The 20,061-nt window shown below is 35.8% G+C and overlaps 1 protein-coding gene across 1 annotated transcript in view; it reads right to left on the bottom strand.

Annotated features, from left to right (window-relative positions):
- The window catches only part of CACNA2D3 (calcium voltage-gated channel auxiliary subunit alpha2delta 3), a 475,703-nt gene that overhangs the window by 380,041 nt on the left and 75,601 nt on the right, over positions 1 to 20,061 (bottom strand). The window lies entirely within an intron of this gene.

Below are 20,061 nucleotides of genomic sequence, written 5' to 3' on the forward strand. Positions count from 1 at the left end.
GACTCATCTGTGAATCTCTTCTTAGTAAAAGATTTTGTATTTTCCCATTATCACATTGACCCTATGGTGGTGTGAGTTTTTTAAACTAGAATGCTGCCATTATGTTGTTGTTATGTGGCCCTCCTTACTCTAAAATGCATTCAGTGGAGCAAATTTAAAGGCCTTAACAAAATAAGCAATGGTAAGAGTTGTTTTTATTTTGTTGTTGATAGCTGGGAAGTATCTACGATAATCTCCATTCTGCACATGAGGATATTGAGACCACATAAATTCAGTGACATGCCCAATGTCACATGACAGTTCAAAATTATGAAGAGAACAAGCTCTCTTGGTTACTCTTCCAGTGCCCTGCCCAATAGACCACAGATAACTTTGCTAGCTTCAGCTTGATCTGCATGGAAAGATGAGTCACAATGGCATACTTCTCACCTTGACATTAGAGAACTCCTTGATAATTGGGAGTTTGTGTTACACCACATTACACACTCCTATTAACCTTTACTGAACCTCTTTATGTTGATGAAATCCATCAGCGATGACCAGTGTGATGGCACACTCATTTTCTTCTCTGCAGAGAAATTTTTATTCACTTCATCAAATGACTCCAAGGAGCTCTACATTAGCCTGTCACGTTTTGACTCTTGCCGCACACTGGTGTCCGAGGAACTCCTGTTGCCTCAAACTCCCATTTAGTTACTTTATAAAATACACTTTGAAATGCAAAATATTGAAATATTGGTTGCATGCTATTTTACTATGATTAGCTACTCAAAGCTGTGCATGAGATATTACAGCCAAAGATCAGCTATCCTGGGAAATTTGTTATCATCAGCAGACTTGACAAGGATAGTTACTGCTTTCCTTGCAAAATAATTTACACACAATGTAAGTATTGTACAGTCATTGCAAGGGCACTATATCCCCAGCATATTTAATCTTTACAAAGATACTTACTTCTGACCTATTTTTACCTCATTGCTACATGCAAGTGCTACAAAACCAAACCAATTAAAGCATTAAGCTGAATGGTAATCGAAACCAAACAAACCAACCAACCCAACTCCTGATTTAGCAATATTCCTCTGTCCTGTCTGTGAAACATGTCCACACAAGATATCTCCTCAAACCTTTGCACAACTAGATAAGTATAGGTATACCATGTAAACAGCAATAATGAGAAGAGTCTTGAATATACACCTGATTAAAACAGGTGAGCTAGTGTGGAAAGATACAAGCTACTCTACAATATAGAGCATTTCTCAACACAAATAAAATTTAAAAGCAGCAGTCACATCGGTGATGCATAAATTATAATATTCTCTAATAAATAAAAAGATAAGGAAACACACTCCAGCCATTTCAAACACTTGCCCTCTAAGACTAATTCAGTATCGCTATTTTTACTTGAAGTCCACCATGAAAAATGGGTGATCCAAATAACAACCTATCTAGGGGATCTAACTCCAAGTAGCCAAACAGAGGTCAGGAATACACTCCCATCTTTCTCTCTAAGAGAGTTGCTTTGGGTCAGGGCTAACCAGAGTAACAAAAAACAATTGAGAAAGTTTGCCTTGCTGCTGCCTCCAGCATCCAGTGGCAGAGGCCAAGGGGACTTTGGACTCTTTTGCAGAAGAGTGCCAGCTCACCATCTTTCCTGACTATAAATTCCATCATATTGAAAATGGTTGAAAAAGCCAATTACTGTCTTGTAAATTCTTTTAGACATCTGAAAGATCTTCACAGGTCAGCATGGGTGTTTTAAGAGCCATGGCTATTAAAGTCTAAGCAAGTCTATTAAAAACTGCTTTAGAAATATATTTTACAGAAGCTATCTATGTCATTATACATACCTTTGCTTCTATTTTAGAAGAGAACATAAAGCCCTCATGTAAACCAAAAAAGAACATTCCAGAACTGCCCTGAAGACACCTTTTTCCATAAATGCATACTTGATACTCTTGAAAACTCACTACAGTATTTCACATGAACTGCTTTAAACAATGAACAAAAACCCCATAGGTATAAATCTGCGGAATCATAATATGACCCAGAGGGTGTGTTCATTCAAGGCAAAGCCATCACTATATTTTCAGGTGAAAGGAAGTATATTAGAAGCATGTACATCTAATCTGCTCCTCACAAAAGTTTGAAGAAACGTGAGAATGCAGTCCTTTCATCCTGGATAGTTATTCTGAGTCACTGAAGATTCAGAAGTAGGGAACCTGACAACTTACTATTTTCACCAATTTCTCGGCTGAGATGAGATACTACAGCATTTTCTTTTGTACACCAAAGTGCATTGGTCCTCTCTGAAAGCCTATATGGTTACTGGAAACAAGGACAACCAAAGGAGACAGCTTGCTTTGTGCTGTAAGGTCACAGGATACACCCACAAACTAATTCTTTCAATCAGACTTTCTTTATAATGTTTTTTTTTTTGTATTACACTTCCTTTTATCACTGTGTGTCTCTCTCTCCCTCCTTATTGTTCCGCTTCTGTGGACCTATGCCTGCCTTACACCCAGCTGTTGTTCTGCATTTCAGTATTTCTATATATTTTTATTAGACAATGCTTATTTTCCATCCCAGAAAAACTAGACAACTGCCCCCCCACCTTCCATGATTGCCCCTAAATGAGCAATAAAATGAGCAACAAAGAAAGCTACAGACAAAGTGGAGCAGAGACACAAAAACTGAAGAGCATTCTGAAGACAAACCTTTGCTTAGCAATAGCCATGTCTTGTGACAAGATTTAAAAGCACTGCTCATTTAGAATAGCTAATGCTTATTGTTCCTCAGAAAAAGAAACGTGTAGTCTTATCTCCTTGGGACACAAACTCTGTTCGCAACTTGCAACCTTCTCTATAACTAACATTCATCAGCTTGGGTAATACTTCTAAACCTTTACTCTTTCCATTGGGTTGGATGTTCAACATTAACTCTTAAATGGGCTTTATTTCATTGTTTGTCACTATGAAGGACATAGCATTGATCCCTACTGCTATATCTCATCATTGCAGTTTTCTGTCTCCACCTGATAAGAGTATTTATATCAATTTAGGATTTTAGACAGGTATCGGAACATTGTGTATCAAAGTGGACTTGTAAGAACAAGAAAAAGCATAACATCTGAATATCTGAACTCAGGCACCTAAATTTAGGCTTCCAGTTCTTCATTTCATCACTGAACATGAAAAATGATTTTATTTTCAAAAATCTAAAGTCCCCTGAGTCACATCACATCAAAGCCAGCAATGTCAGTATGTTCTCAGCATCTCTGAAAATCAGACCACCTGCATGTGATCTGTGTGCAGATGTCTTGACAAGAATTCATCAGACTAACCATAAAAAAAAAAAAAAAAAAAGATTTGGAAACCAAACTGTAGTATTTGGCACTGCCTGGAAGTGTGAAAACACATTTGTGTTTTTGCCATGTAAGCTAATGCTTTTCACTTTCATGTGTGATTCTCAGTCACTTACAGAACTTCACATGAAACAGTATAGAATGACTAGCCTTTCTGTACATTCAGGTACAGTAGTATATCCACCATGATTTCTTTCAATGCCTCATAAAACAAGCTGGTAAATACACAAGGAAATACAAAGGGTTAAAATTTGATTGCCAAACCATGTCCAATCCAATATTTGATAACTGCCTTTAAAAGACTGTAGTATGATATAAACTAATGCCCTGTACAACTGAACTTGCCCATATCTTTCTCTCTTTGGACCATTTAGCTATAATGCATTTATTCTTAGCCTGTCATCTAAAATACTGACATGCTGCTAGCTCCCAATATGTGTTTTTTTTCCCCCCTCAGAGTGTTTTCTCTCTCACACTTTTAAAAAAGCTTGAAACCTAGTTAAGAAAAAGCCCTCTGCATAAAACAATGCACACATCAAAACCAGAACCAGAGCTCTGTTTGTAGCTCTTGCTTTGTTTTTTTTAAATGAAAATTGGATTAATAATCTACAGAATAATAGCCTTTGTATCATATCATACCCACACTATACCATAAGCAAGTATTCCAAAACATCACTGCAAAGAGTAAATAAACACACTGAGCAATTTAAAATTTTGCAGAGAGGAGGGTGAAGAATATCAGCCTCAATCTCAGTCCTTATTTTCCCCTGAAACTGAAAACACAAGACATTTATTAAAGTGTACATAGCTCCCTAATGATATTGCCTTCATCAAAATGTATGTCAAAAACTAACCAGATTCAGACCCTCTACTTAGAAATTTGTATTGTCTTATGCCTGTATTACAGTCTTGTCTTTTTTGTGTCTCACAAAACCAAACAAACAAACAAAAACAACAAAACAAACAAACAAACAGAAACCCAGCCAAACAAGAAAATAAGTTGACTACTTAAGGGTAGATTTATTTTTGTGTACTTACATGTCAGTATTTTATCAGATTGGAAACATTTCAATAAATCATCAGTTTAGTGCTGTTTTTGCAAAATTAAAAAACTTTTGCCCAAATTTAACCAAATTAAATTTGAACCAAACCTATCTCAAGTTAAAGTGTAGGGCGCATTCTTCTTCTATTATTTACAGAGGTTTCTACATGCAGTTAGTTGTATCATACATCCACAAACACGGGGATGCTTATTCAGCTTTTCTCTGATTCTCAAAGGGCTAGAAAGTTTTTGTAATTTAGGAATTCATTACGTTACCAACAGAGTTCGTCTCTCACAAAAAATAGAGCATATTACGTATAGCACTACAATAGGTCATCACTGTAGCATATAGAAATAAACCATTTAACTTGAGAGTCTATAACAGAATGCATAAACTAATACATTTGTCAGAAAAAGTACGGAGCTTTTGTACTAAAGAGGACCCAGCAACAGCTTTGTTTTGCTTGGTCAATAAACCACTATTAATGATAATGTATCTATGAATTAAAGATGCATCAATCTGCATAGCAGAGAATAGAAGCTATGAATAATAGCCAAATCAATACTATGAAGCTGTAAAGAATACGGTGTACTCTCCTTCAGGCTAATGGTAATTAATTTACTTTTGCTCCTTTCACACATGAAAGGAAGCTAGTAGAAGAACACTTTAATGACATAGAAGTTGTTAATTAGAAAAAGAACACATACTGTTATCTCCTTACTGTATCTTTTCTGTTCATATGCTTCCAGCACTTTAAAAATATTACTTTATTTTTTGTAATAAAAATACTACAAGAAAACAGCTTGTGTTTTAGGAGCATATGCATATACTGGCTGATATTTTCAAGTACTACAATTTGAAAGTTTGCTTCTTAAATAAAAGATCTTGTTCCAGTTGGGATGTTCATTAGTATAAACAGCCAATGTCTAAAATCACATTTCTGCAACACAAATACTCTACTAGGGAATATATGTATAGAAGAGTTTTATGTGGTTCATTATACCACAATGGAAAGCCTCAGCATTGAAAAATTATGTTTGCTTATGTTGAGGCTTATTTTACTTCATTCAAGTCTACTAGTTAGTTAAATAATGCCTTTTTTTACAGTTAAAAAAAGACCAGGTTTAAATGATCAGCATCTAGTGGAGGCATCCCCTTCTTAGGAAAAAAAAAAGAAAAAAAAAGATTTGGTGGTCCTGTTATTTTGAGAGACTGGCCCTAGACCAACAAGTCTGAAGAAGAGGAAGCAAGATAAAGCTACTGGTTCTCTGGTTTTAAAATTCTGAAGAACAGAATTTTAATATTCATTGTGTTTGAATTATTTTAAGTACTTTTTGCACAAAGTAAACTTTAAATTGCTACAATTAACAGTATCTTTTATACAAAGACATCAAAATTAAAGTTTCCATTTTTAAAATATATTCTTCATGATAATGTTCAGCAAACTGCCATCAGCAGACTGCTACTATTTCATTGCTTAATAAAAATACACAATTTTGCTAAACCTCAGAACATCAAACAAAGCTGCCTGAATCACAAGCTATTGCTAGTCAATCTATTGATAAAATTCCTCTCAGCTCACCACAAAGCAATGACCTTTTTGGTGAACTGCATTCAAGCCTCTAAGACAGCAGAGTAATTAACATATACTTAAGTTAAAATCATAAGTGGTCCTATTGAAGCAGGCAGAAAAAGTCAGCACTTAAAGCTATCTGTGTGTGAATTAGGGTCCCAGTGGTCATTTCTGACTCTCAACACATCCTGATGTAGTTTTGCTAAACTCATGTCATCAAGCACAAAAAAAGCTAACTTGAGACTGAGCTTGACCTTTGGTTGTTTACCAGCAACTGTGTAAAAGATTCATAATGTAGGGTCACATCTCCATCTTGTGAGCTTTCTAAAAAGTTTTGCTGGGAAAGAACATAATGCACATAACCAAGGGCAGAATACTCTCTCAATTTCCAGCACCAGATTTTGTCCTGTTAACCTACTGAAAAATTATAATAATTATTTAGATTCTTGTCAAGCTCTACCCTGCAATGTAAATACCCAGAATTTCCTTGCAGGTTTCCTCTTTTCACAGAATTACAATTTGTCCCTCATTATTACGAATGTACAAAGAACAGTGTACATCAATAAAATATAATTGTGGCAACTGGACATTCTGTTTGCATTTGGAGGTATGGCAGAGCCTGTGCTGCACGCACAGGACTGCCAGAGGCATACATCTGTTTGTGCAGTTCTAGTTCAGTAGTTTAAGGAATGAAGTATCACCTCATTACAGAACTGCCATGTATGAGTGAATTTGTGGAGCTTGCCCTCCTCACAGTGAGACAGTTCTAATCTCCGTGCAAACCACAGTGGCAGCACAGAGATGAAGTGTTAAGCTTATCAGGCCTCATCTGTACCATCACCTACTTAGTTAAGCCCAGGCCATCCATTTCTCTGTCATTTCTTTGTTCCTGAGGTGCCTGAATGCATAATAGCCACTAGTGAAAGATGCAAGATATCTTTAAGACTTCACAAGAACACCACCTACTTTTTTTTTTTAAAACTGGAAACAATTCATGAGCACCATTTTAATCATAGGTTGCACTGCCTGCATTTTTTCTTACACTAGAATTCTACCTTGTACTATCACAACATAACATGTTACAATAAAGCTATTCATTTATTTTATATTAACTTTCAATGTTTGCATAGAAATTCCTAACTCTGAAAAAGCCTACATTCCTATTATGGTATAACAGTTAGGAAGGGTTCTGGTAATTGAAAACCTTATGGCATAATAAAAACAAATTTGTATTCAAACATTCTTTTGGGGCATCGTCAAGCAAATCAAGAGTTTTGTTTCAATCACAAAACAAGGATTGTTCTTCAGTGGCTTTAAAAAAAGCATCAAAAAAGGTTGCCTTTAATTAATTCAAAATAAAGTTCCCTTTTAACCATTTGTTTTTAGTAACACAATTCTGCTTTCAAGATCGTGATACCTAACGGATTTTTATTTCAAGAATAAGGTCCAAAACTTTACATATGAGCAACTGCACCCACAAGATATCCTAAATGCTTGGCAGGAAAAAACATGAAGTGGCTTCTAGCGAAGCACTGAGGTAGATAGAAGACTTGTCCTCAGATAAGGGTCATTCTGCTGTTTTGGGAGCAGCTGGGCCAAAACAGTAAGCTCTTGGTGAGATGTGTGGCCACAAGAGACTCCTCTTCCTAAGCACTTTCTAAAGCCAGGGGACCGAGATGGACTAACCTCTAAGGTTCCTAGTCACCAAATGAAGGAGACTCTTCCTCTCTCCCCCAACTATGGTGGAAGGACAAGTAAACCAGTTTGATTAGGCTAGTTCGCAAGACCTGCCCACCACGTCTCCTTCTGGTTTAACACGTCTTCCAGATTGCTGTTACAGGTGTACCAGTACTACTGAGGGATGCACATGAGGAGACACTGATGCCATTCCAGACCCAATGTCACTGATAGCTATCAACCACAAACAGGGAAAAGAGCTATTACAGTTGTGTTCAGTCTCTGTGGCACAGGGAATACACAAGCAGCACGTTGCTTATCCCCACATAGCCCTGTACAAACAATGCAGCAGCATTCTGGTCAAATTACCTATCATCTACACCAGAATTTCTTCTAAAGGGATTTTGAAAAAGGAAAAAGTCCTTTTGCAGGAACAGCCCAAGCCTGCATGCAACACATCACTAATGCATATCTACAAAGCCTGTAAGGATTCCTGAGCATTATTTATGCTTCAAATGTACCGACGGTGCCATCTTGGATCTCTAGGTTTCTCTAGAACACCCTAATCAGGCCTAAGTTGAAAGACACCTTAGTTGAAGTGGGAATGTTTTCCAGCCTTTAAAACAAACAAAAAAATGCACTGTTCATAATTAGCAATTTGCTTTTGGCTCAGTCTTCAAAATTTCCCTGTTCCAGCTGGAGATTAAAAGTCAAACCAGAAGAATACTACCAATCACTTCATCATTAGCTCCTTGCAAGTCAGAAAAATAAAATCATACATTTATAAGAGAGAAAGAAAGAGAGGGAACATTTATTGCAGTAAATTAGATAATTTTGCAATAACAGCTTACATTAAAGAATGTTAATTTGATTCCTGTCAGTTTTACAGCTTTCTGTCAATAGTGCATTTGAAAAAAAGTCAAGGAGTAAGCATGCAAATATTCCAATCACACTCCAGCCCATTTATGTCCTTGCTTCAAATGACGAGGTTTTGGCGATAGCTTTAGAAGAGATGTATGATTGATGGAAGCTCATTCCCAAAACAATGAATAGAAAATTGCATGAACTCACTTGCTTAACTAACTATCTAAAAATCCAAGCTTAGGTGTCACAAGGTGTGAAATAGTATACACTACACAAAAAGCCACTAGGAGGCCTGACAAGATGACATTACTAGATAAAAAACAGTGGAGCAGAAATTGGAGAAGATGCAAGATTTCTAAACATGCTCTTTCTAATCTTTGGTACTCACTATTAGAAGTGAAAATATGCTTCAAGCAAAGTAACCTTTTATCATATATTCATGCTTTCCAGTAAAAAGTAACAATCAGTTACCAGATTTAGAGCTCTTTGATGACCCTGATAGCTGGGAAAATATCCTCCACTATACATTAGAATCTCCTGCCAACACAGACTGAGGATACCCATGTTACCGCTATGTATTTTTGAAGAGTGACTCACTTCACCATAAACTGCATATTTCACAATTACTGGTTAAAGAAATCACCTGTCCTCTATCACTTTTAGTAAACCATTAACATCCCACTAAAAATGATTATTTGCTTCTCCCCATCTGGTTCTGCTGACCCAGTGTGTAAGATTACCCTCTGGAAAAGAAAAGCCACAGGGACAGAATGAGGCATGTTTCTGTGAGGCCCTCATAAAAGTCTCTGGTTACTGTGGGATGACAAGAGGAGAAGTGCCAAAGCACACAACAGCACAGCTGACAGGAAGATAATGTCCTGATGCAACTGTTCCTGGATATTTTACTGTTATTGCTTCTGTAATCCTCATCTCTTTGTTCCATTAATTAGCATGCAGCAGCTATAATCCTGCCCAGAAAAAGTCTTTGTTCCTAGGTAATAATTTCACTAACGAGCAGAAACATTTTACAAATTTTATAACAACAAATGAGTCAAGGTCATAATCAGCTGGTCATCTTTGTCTTTCCTTGGAATTCTTCAGTAAGTCAATTTCTAAATAATATCAGTTAGCTACTAACAGCATATGAAAGGATCAATAAATTCAGAAAAGATAATCTGATTCCATGACTCTTAGAGCTTAACTTTTGTATATTGTCCATAAAAATGTAGTAGTTCTTTTCTGGTTTAAGAAGTTGGAGGTGGGTTTAAAGGCCATATATGGACAAAAAGAAAGGATAAGTAGGTCCTCTTTTTTGCAAAGTACACTAAGAGTCAAAACAAAGCACTTGCTAAATGACAATTGGGAAGACAACACAAATCTTCTAAGCACTGCAGCAGTCTTCTGATGGAATTATTTTAATTTTTCTGTGTCTTCATTTCCTCATTCATAAAACAAATTAAACTTGTCTTACAGGAATAGTTTGATGCTGAAATTTCTATCATTCATCAATATTCCTGTGTAGAAAGGATGTATAAGTATTAAAAATTATTACTCACTCATTCCCTAAAACATTTACAAAGATCTTCTGAAGATGTTTGAACTTAAGATCTTCTGAAATAGTTTAAGAGGGCCAGGTACTAGCATATCTCACAGAGCAAACTGAATAAGAATGAATAAATAACCAAAAGTACCATCAAATTCATTTCTATCACAGCAGGATATCTTAAACCAGAACTTGAAGCTGTATCTGAAAATCGAGTTCCCTTTAAAATACTTTGGTAAATAAAAGACTAGGTTTTTTCCTAAAACAGCACACACACATTAGATATACAATATTTAAGATTTACTTAATATTTCTATTTCTTTCCCAATAATTTGTAGTAAGCATGTTTAGACTCCTAATTATTCACTGTTCTTCCAGTTACTGGTCCTGGCTTGTCACCCTTTACCAGGGCTGACTTGCCAAAAAATTCCCATGTTATTCCAGGCTTAGTTTCACAAGTTGCATTTGAAGCAATCATCATTTTGCTCTATAATAAAACATCTTCTAGACAGGAAGCATATACTTATGCTTCATTTTTTTGTCTTGAATATAAAACTTCTAATTCTTTAAAATGAGACCTACAATATAAATCAAGTCTGATGTCAACTGCCCCTCTACAGAGGCTTTAAATTTTAGAATGCTGAACTGTCATGTTATTAATAATTTCTTCAGAATTCAGCTTTCATTTTACATATATATTGAGAGAGAGAATAAATATATCAGAACTATGCTTTGTAGTTCAAATATTGCTGAGATAAATAAGATCTGTCTGGTTTCAGGCAATGGCTACAGTAAATAATAAAATGTTCTGTAATATTAGGGGACAGAGGAACAGAAGTCTCACAGACAGCATAAAAAGTCTTACTATTTAAGCTTAAAGACATTTTGAAAAATCAGTTATTTTACCAATAAATACAATTTAATAATAGTCAAATAGACTGTGCAGAAGCAGTTTTTAACTCCTTTGTTATTTGAGAGCAACTATGGAAAAGTTAAGATTTTAGTTTTGCAGTAAAATTAGCATAAGTGAAATTTGGGGTTATAATCAAGGCTGTATTCTTAGAGGAAGAATGGTCTAGTGGTTGAGATATTAACCTTGGACTTGAAGGAATTGGGCTCAGGTCCCTGCTCTGCCATCGAGTTTTGCATAACCTTGAATTAGTCACTTAGTTTGTCAGTGCTTCACTTCTCAAGGTATTAAGCAAGGATAATAATATTTCCATAGTCAGCTTCACCTTGCTCTTAGGCTTAGTCTTGCAAATTAGGCAGAAAATAAAATCTGTGAAAAGCCCCCAGTAGTCTAGCCCCCAGAACAATTTCTTTCAGGACTGAGAATTAGTTTCTGTTCTGAAGACTTGGCATCATGCATGAAGTTTGCATGGTGCAACCCCAAACACCATCAAAAATCCTAGGAACTACAATAATAAAACAGTGAGTAGGAGCAGCATTCCAACAATAACATTTGTATCACATATGCTGTATCTGCATAAAAGGCAAAGGCTTATTAGATCAGTTGCTAAAAAACCCCTAGCTAGCTAGCTAACTTCAAACATAATATAAAAAGTCAAAAGACAAATAAATATTTGGGGCTTTACTATATTACTGTACTTTTAGTACACATATTCTCTTTGTGTATGTGTTTAAAAAGTGAAAAGAATAATTTTGAGTAAAACTTGAATCTGGTGGAATAAAATGTACTTTGCATAATTCACATACAAGGAAGATATACAGTGACTAAGAAGGAACACTCCTTATGTAGCAAGAGCACAAAATACCTGTCATTCTGAAGTACTGCAATACATCCAAACAAACATAAAAAATTCTTTGTGTGTTTATCTACCATGAAATGTTCATGCACATAATCAGTTACTCAGTTTGTAAAAATAGTTATCCACTTCTTTAGCATATGGTAAATATCTATCATGAAGCATCACAAGGACATTTTATCACTTAAAAATAAAAACAATCGTTTTCAATATAAATGCCCTATTTTTATTTCCCCCATCAACAAAGAACTCTTAAGAAATGCGTTGCATAAACATATTTTTCCACAAACGTATTTTTCCACCACTGCTTAATTGAAAACTGCACAACCCCACAAGAAATAGAGGTTCAAATAATTGCAGTTAGAATCACAAAACACTTATTCTCTATTTAGAGTCCATAAAATCATGCACATATCAAGCTAAAAGCTTTTATCAAACACAATGTCAAAGAATTTAAGCTGACTGATGAGCAATCAAACTTTGGACGTTTAAAAATGACAACACTAAAAACATTCCAACTATAGCTTAGATGTTAGTTTGCAGTAGTCTGAAAACGAAAGCTATTACTGTTCCTATCCATAAGCTTGTAAAAGAGAACACACATGAGAACGCTCACGCTGTTCTAAGATCAGAAGACGTAGAGAGGCACTATTTAAAATGGGAAAGGCGGTGAGGTTCACATGTTAAGAAAGAAAATCACATGAATTTGGAATTATTGAGCTTGAACTGGAATTAATTCCTCTTCTGGGCTCCAGTGATGGAGCATCACAAACCACCCGAGCTTTGCATTTAAGTTTATGTCATCAGCAGAACTCCTCAGTGGAATTATGGGTCTGTATTTCACAATTGTCACTATTTATTCTATACATTATGGTTGCCTGAATTTCATTTGTACAAAGAATGCACTCACGCACTCATTACCCCTGGACCATTATGTACTTGCATAAATCATCATTTCTTTTCTTCTAAAGCAGAGTGTGCAATCCATCCCGACGGAGAAACAATAAAATCTAACTGCATAAGCAATTTTCTTGTATGTCAGATTTCTCTAGTCCAAAAATAATACAGAGAGAGTTCTACACAAACTATTTGCTTCTCCTACAAGTTCCCACTCAGAAATACAAAATGTATAGCTATACTCAGTTTCTTGGAAATTGTAATAAATAAACCAAATGAGGACTTATTCTACCAAAACAAACCACAATGTTAACAGATCAAACTCTTTTATTAACCGCAGGTAAAACCCACTGTGAAGATGAGGTACAAAGGTAAAGCTAATGTTATTAAAACAGCTTGAAAGAAACCATGACTTTACTAACCTGTTTCATAATGCTAGCATGGAGGGAGAGGGGAAAGAATAAGAAAAAAAAAATTATTTAATTAGCCTAAAAAAAATTTCTTGGGTAGGAGTTGATGAATCTTTTTTTAGAGGGGTTTTTTTTTTCCCCCATAAAACTGGAGGGAATTGCTTAATGCATTTAAGATGCAAGTGTTCCAAATCATTTTAAACTCAAAGAAATTTGCATACAGCATATGATACATTTCTGCAAACGCTCCTTCACCTACTTGATCAAACTGACATCAGCACAGCTCCTACTTGTGCAAATAGTACTCACAGGAGTAGGAACTGCCAGACTGAGATCTTAAATTTAAAAGCATATATAGACAGCATGAAATAAAGAGTCCAAAACACTGTGAAAGTAGTATGAAATATAAGAATCTGTAATTCAAGCAGCAACAAGAATCAGACTTATATATGATACAAATGCAATATAATACAAAGAGCAAAATACTACTACAACTAAATAAATGCTGTGAGTGGTCTAACATAAAGCCTCAAAACCTGCAGAGGTACTGCAGCAAAACAGTACTTTATAGCACTTCAGAGGAATAACAGGAATATTTGATATTGCTTTTGTTTGATAAACATATTTATATTTTATCTACCCCATTTGAAGTTTTTACTTACTGCAGCTTACAGAAAAGGTGAGAGGTTTCAAAATACAGTTATCCTACAATATCTTATAACCAGAGGACAATTCTGTATTTCTGCTGAGGTCATTGGTTTCTATTACTTTAAAAATACAGCCCTGTAAGAATCCCTCACTGCATTACGTATTTTGCATTTGTGTTCTATTTAATCAAAACATAAAAAATCACTTTTATCACTATTTTAAGAGCTCATCCAACAATTACAAATCATTGGTGAAGATCTTTTTTTTTTTTTTTCAGGAACTGATACTGTACTTCCCATTCCTACAGTGGCTCCAATACTCACGCTGGCAACTTTGTTTGAGGACTGCAGGTCTGAAAGTGTACCAAACCAGTCCTCTCCTTGAAAAACCACTGAAAATACAGATTCATAAAATTCTAGCTTGAAAATTCAGTCATCTGTATACAGACACTCATCTATATTTACTATATGGAGTATTGATCCAGATCCAAAGATCACTACATTTTACTGTGACAATTTGGTGACCATGCCTGCTCAATAAATCTGCCACTGAAATTTTTTTGTTGGAAACAAGTTTATGCACAGGCATGATGGCTGCTTTTCAAAACCTAACAACCAGGTTCATTTCCACATATAGTTTGTTTACACGTTTCCTCAAATTTCCAGTGTAAATTGTCCATATCATGCACTAAGTCTTCATATTTTCCACTCCAAAAAAGGAGAAATGGTGAAGTCTTGGGTTTGAACCATTTTTAAAACTACAGATACAAAATACATTACTACACTAGAACCTGCTGCACTATTATTTTCAGCTCTGATACCAAGTACACGAAAGAATTAAAAGTTTTCAACTTATGTAGAGTGGAACACTGGGCTATATGCGTTACATTCGGCTATACACATACAAATCAATTGAATACAGGAATATCCAATGGTAAACTGGATTAGGAAGGAAAAAAAAAAATATCTCAAGATACTTCTGTGGCGTAGAGCTTTTTCATTCTATCATGACTCCCACAGCTGTGGGGAGCTGACTGGGCTCCACTTCACCCTTACCGCGTCTGTGGCTATCTCAGTAGCTGTCCCACCTTCATGGGTCCACCTTGCATGCAAAGGAAGCGCTGACAACACTCCAAGCAGATCTGCCGGTAAGAACTCGTGGCAGCAGGACAGCTATGTCCCTACTGTCTTGATGGATCCCACCAAGGTGAGGAGCCCTCATCCCTGGATCAAGTTCTGGGGAGCGGTGCACAGTCGGGCCGTTCATGCCCCAACAGGCACTAAGTCCCTTCTGTATTTGTGCTACACTTGCTCTTGGCTCCTTCGCTCCCGACACATTATTACTCTCTATTAGCTCTGACTCAGGCAAATAAAACAGGAATTTTCTAGCATAAAGCTGAGAGTGCGTCCTGAATGCCTTTGAGCATATGGGAACATCTGAGCACAGACAACCTGCTGTGACACCTTTGAGGACCTCCTCAGCGAAGGGACTCCGTCTCAGCACAGTACACACAGTCTACAGCACTCCTGGATGGGGCACAGCAAGCTAGTGCCCACAATTCATCTTGCAGAGAACAAGTTGGTTGCTCTCAAAGACAGCCCAAAAATAAAGATCTGGAACAAAACAGGGAGCAAACCAAATTCAAAGCATAGACAGACCTAATGTCAGCACAACACACCAGCGTCCATTAGATTTTATAGCGTTAACATGTTCAATTACTTCAGCAAGCACCCCAGCTTGTCTGTTTTTCAAAATTAAGTCACTTTAGCCTTATTCCCAAAATGCTCCAAGAATAGAGGCATAGAGAAAGAAAAAAAGTAATTCCTACTTATACACTAAGCTTTAGGCAGACAGGCAATTCTCAGCTGCCAGTGGGTATTTTGTGGCCATGTCAGATGAATAACCAGTACCTGTGTGAGACAGATTTAGGACAGTTGACTCAAGCGAATGAAAGCAGAATTTTGATCCATTTTTCTAACAAGTTTTAATCATACAATGCATTATATATGCCTACATTTATATTATCCAGGATTAAAGCACAAATAAGGAAAGAAACTACAATTTCTGAAAACTAGCATACACATGCAGGCATGCGGGTTTTTTCGAAAAAAATGTTTTCCAATTCCAAAACAGACAAATGTAATCCTCCAATCTGCTAATCCGATCAAAGCAGTTATATACTGAGCACTTGCTACTTCAAATATGGCTGTTGGGAATGGAGACAAATTTCTGGTTCTAAAGGCAGCATTAGGTTCAGTTTCAATAACACACTCAAGTTTCATAACCGTACCAGATCCAGAGTGTCAACAGCCACAAAACCCCCTCTGTTTAAGTATTTCCCACTCAGTAGTATTCAGCTGTGTGGGGTTTTTTTACAGCTACTTCCTTCCTTTATTTCTTTAAATTGTCTTGCTCTAAGTAGGCAGTCTGTTACACAAGAAAGGAAAATTCCCATTGTGCATCAAAGTGCAAAATGGACTTCAGATGTAGTATTACCATATGAGAGAAAAAGAAGCCAAGGTACACCTGGCAAAGCTCTCAGACAGGAAGACTCTTTTTTTTTTCTTTCTTCTTTGATTTATCAATTTGCTCTGAACAGTACAGAAATAAAACAACATATCTCACAATTTCAGTTTCACATAATATGTTCATTATGGACATATTTTAAACAGATAAATACGTAGCCTTCACTATAGGAGAGATACGAAAAGTTAGTTAAGTAAAAGTAAGAATCAATGACTATTTAAACCTACAAAAAGTTGGGAGATTTATCACATGAAATTTACATAAATGTTTTCCTGGTAATAATTGTATTAACACTAGCTACAAATGATAACAGAATTTTTACATAGCAAATGGCCATTAAATAAATGGAAGATTTAAAGCTGATTTCAAGAAAAAAAAAAAACACCAAAAACATATGAAGGTAAATAGGTTAGCCTGTCAAGGCTCAGAAAATAGCAAGCTCTGTTTTTATCATGTCTAAATTTGTTTTGATTTTTTAATTCTTAGTAAGTCATAGCCAGCTTTTGTTAATACATATCAACGTAGAGTAGTGAAGTAATACAATTCTTTTGTTTTTAAAAGAATATTGAAAAAAACCCAGATGCATACTGCTACAAACATGAACAGGCACAAAACCCTATATAAAAGAGAAACTAGAAGTAGTAAACTAGCTGTGTAACACTGTTCATATACAAGACCCACCAAAAGTGAGCATCTCAAAGATTTTCAACAAGAAAACTTATTTCTGCCATTCAGAAATGGAAAGCATTACTTGAAATTCAAGCAGGGGGATATGTTCTCTGCCCAGAAAATTTTCATCTCAGGTGAAGCTGTCCAGACTGAAGATAAATAGCTGTTATCTATATCTTTGGGGCTACAACAATATACTTCAGAGTGCTTGGTCCTACATACCTATTATTCTGTCCTGCAACCCTCCCTCCTTTGATCTCTAAAGGCAAACCATGTACTTTGATTTTCTTTTTCTACTTCGTGTAGCTGATATTTCTTTCCTACGTGAAACTAGAGTTGCAAGACATTTATCAAGGAAGCAAGCTTTTGAATTTCTTCTCCTTACAATTTAATAACACAAGCTAAAAATCAATACATGTAGAAACAGTCTCAGAACTGAAAGTGACTGAGGGTGTATTAGATTTGATACCATAGATAAAATAAAACTTGAGTGATCACAGATCACATACCATAATAGCAACAAAGCAGACAGGATTATGGTAATTAAGAAGTAGATCAATAAAATATCTGTTATATTTTGGAAAGTCAGCAAATAGCAATTCTTTGCATTTCTGACCTAGAGAACAGTCTGATACAATTTTTTGTCACCCAGGCATAATCTATCTTCAGGAAAGAATTTTGTTGTGTATTTAGCCTAGGGATGATTTAAAGATAAATGTTAGATTTCAGTGAGTTCATTGCAAAAAACAATTTCAAGGAACCAGCCAAAGCTCAACAAAAAATAATGAACTTCATAAAAAGAGAGTTGGGTGTTTGGGGGGAGGGTGTGGGGTTTTTCTTTTTTTTTTTCTTTTTAATTCATGGAAGCACAAAAGCAGGTCATTAATTTGCATGTGTACTTCTTTAGGAGAAAGCGTGATTTTTGTTGGATATATACACCTGAAATTGTATAGCGAAATACAAAAATCAATTTAATTTCAAAAGTTTTGTCTCAAGATATAATTGAAGTAAGATGCTTGCTCACTGTTGCAGCACAACTACAGGAGAAGAAGAGAGAGCAAAGTAAAATATCCCTGACAGGTTTGGGGTTTTTTTTGTATTTGCTAGAGTTAAGGCACAACTGGCCCTGGGCTTACTTCATTTGGTTTTGATTCATTCCTACATCCTGGAAATCCAATTTAAATTTCAGATGGCAGTATAAGCTTTAACTGGTTCAGGCAGAAAGCAACCAAAAACCCAAAGAAGTAAAAAAAAAAAAAAAAAAAAAAAAAAAAAAAAAAAAAAAAAAAAACCACACACAACAAATAAACCAAACCAAACCAAAACCAACAAAAAAACAACAACCAAAAAAACCCCTCTCAATTAACACAGGACAAAGTTTGAGCCAAGCACTTCATAAAAGATTTGGATTTTGTTTCAGTTATTTCATACAACTCAAAATATTTTTTTCTTTCCACATAGGGAAGTTGTTTTAACCAAACCACTTTTTTCCAGGGTGAAACACTTTGCATTTCTACTTGATTCTCTGGACCTGCTGATACAGACTACTAACCTCAGACCTTAGTATTATGTTCTATAAATAGTCCCTGAACACCTGTAAAAATCTTAAAAAAAAGGTTTTTGAGGATTTAAAAATAAATACGGACAAAATTTTTAATTAAATGTACTTTCAATTATTTGCTTTACTTAACTATTATTTCAATATTGTATATAATATCCTTATTATAAAATCATTCTAAAGAAGCTCTTCTGTTAAAGTGATAAACAGTCAAAAGACAGGGGCAGGGAAATGATGCAAATGAACTCTGTTCACAGATCAGTTAGAAGTTCTAAACTTTTTTTCAGATAATCAGTCTTGGGTAAAAAAGTTCACTCAGTTCACTCTACTTATGTAGAAAATTCAATAATTTGGCATTAAATTCTTTGCATTTTATTAGTTACAAAGATAAAAATGTACAGCAAGTCAATGCATGTAATGCAATGCAGCTACACACAGTGCAAGTCAAGCAGAAGCCCACCCCGTATTTGATGGGAGAGCTATACATCTTCAGTCTATTTTTTATTCCTTTCATATTTTCTAACATGAAGTACTATTAATGACTACAAATACCAGCTTTGTTGTTAGACAAGTGTTCCATCAATATTTTGTAAACACTTACTCAGGAAATGTCTTTTCAGCAAAAACAGAGATTTTCAGTCACAAACACCACCTATCTTTCCAGTCATTTTACACTGGATCATTTTCCTTAATGAATCCCTGTTAACAGAGATGTCTTTAACATCAATGGGAATAGTTGAGAAATGCTAATTTAGAGCATCAGAGAAAAAAAAGACTCAAGGTGTTAACTAGAAGGTAGGTTTAGACAAGGATCAGAACTACTAGATATTATTTCCTCTTATTGAATTTTCCCGAGTATTATGCAATATTTACAATTATTTCCCCTCTGTACTTTCAGGCATATACAGTTAAGTTAAAAAAAAAATATTTCAAAATTCAGCAACGTAGCACTACCAACACTACTACATCACCCACTCTTTGCTTAGGGACAGACTCTTTGCTTTTATTTTCATTAGGGGTCCTTCCATTGACATTACAGTCCAAATTTGGAGGCCAGGCCTGAACACCACCCATAAGCAAACTTCTACCACTCTCAGTTCAGCAGTTACCCCACGATGCTCCCAAGAGCACACCGGCTGCAATCTCACTGGTGTCCACACCACTGCCTTTCTCCCACTACTGAGCACTGCCAAGCCTAACCTGAGTCATGGGTTTCAAACAGGCATCAACTCTAACCTCAGTCACTACAAAAGCGACAAAGGCATACACACACACATACACACACACACGAGTACTTACTATGAAAGACAAAGAGGAGAGCTGAATGGTACAAGGTGAGGCCAGACTGGATGACGTGGTTCAGTGAGACATGGTATATCTGTGATGTTTGTTGACAGATGCTATTGACATTATCAGTGCCTAATCATTTTGTACTGAATACATTAGAATAGCATGACGTGTTACTATGCTGCTGCTCATCACTAAAACATAAAGCATGACACAAATGTGCAACGTGTGGCACG

The sequence above is a fragment of the Buteo buteo genome, chromosome 21 (genome assembly GCF_964188355.1).
Source record: "Buteo buteo chromosome 21, bButBut1.hap1.1, whole genome shotgun sequence".
Lineage (NCBI taxonomy): Eukaryota > Metazoa > Chordata > Aves > Accipitriformes > Accipitridae > Buteo > Buteo buteo.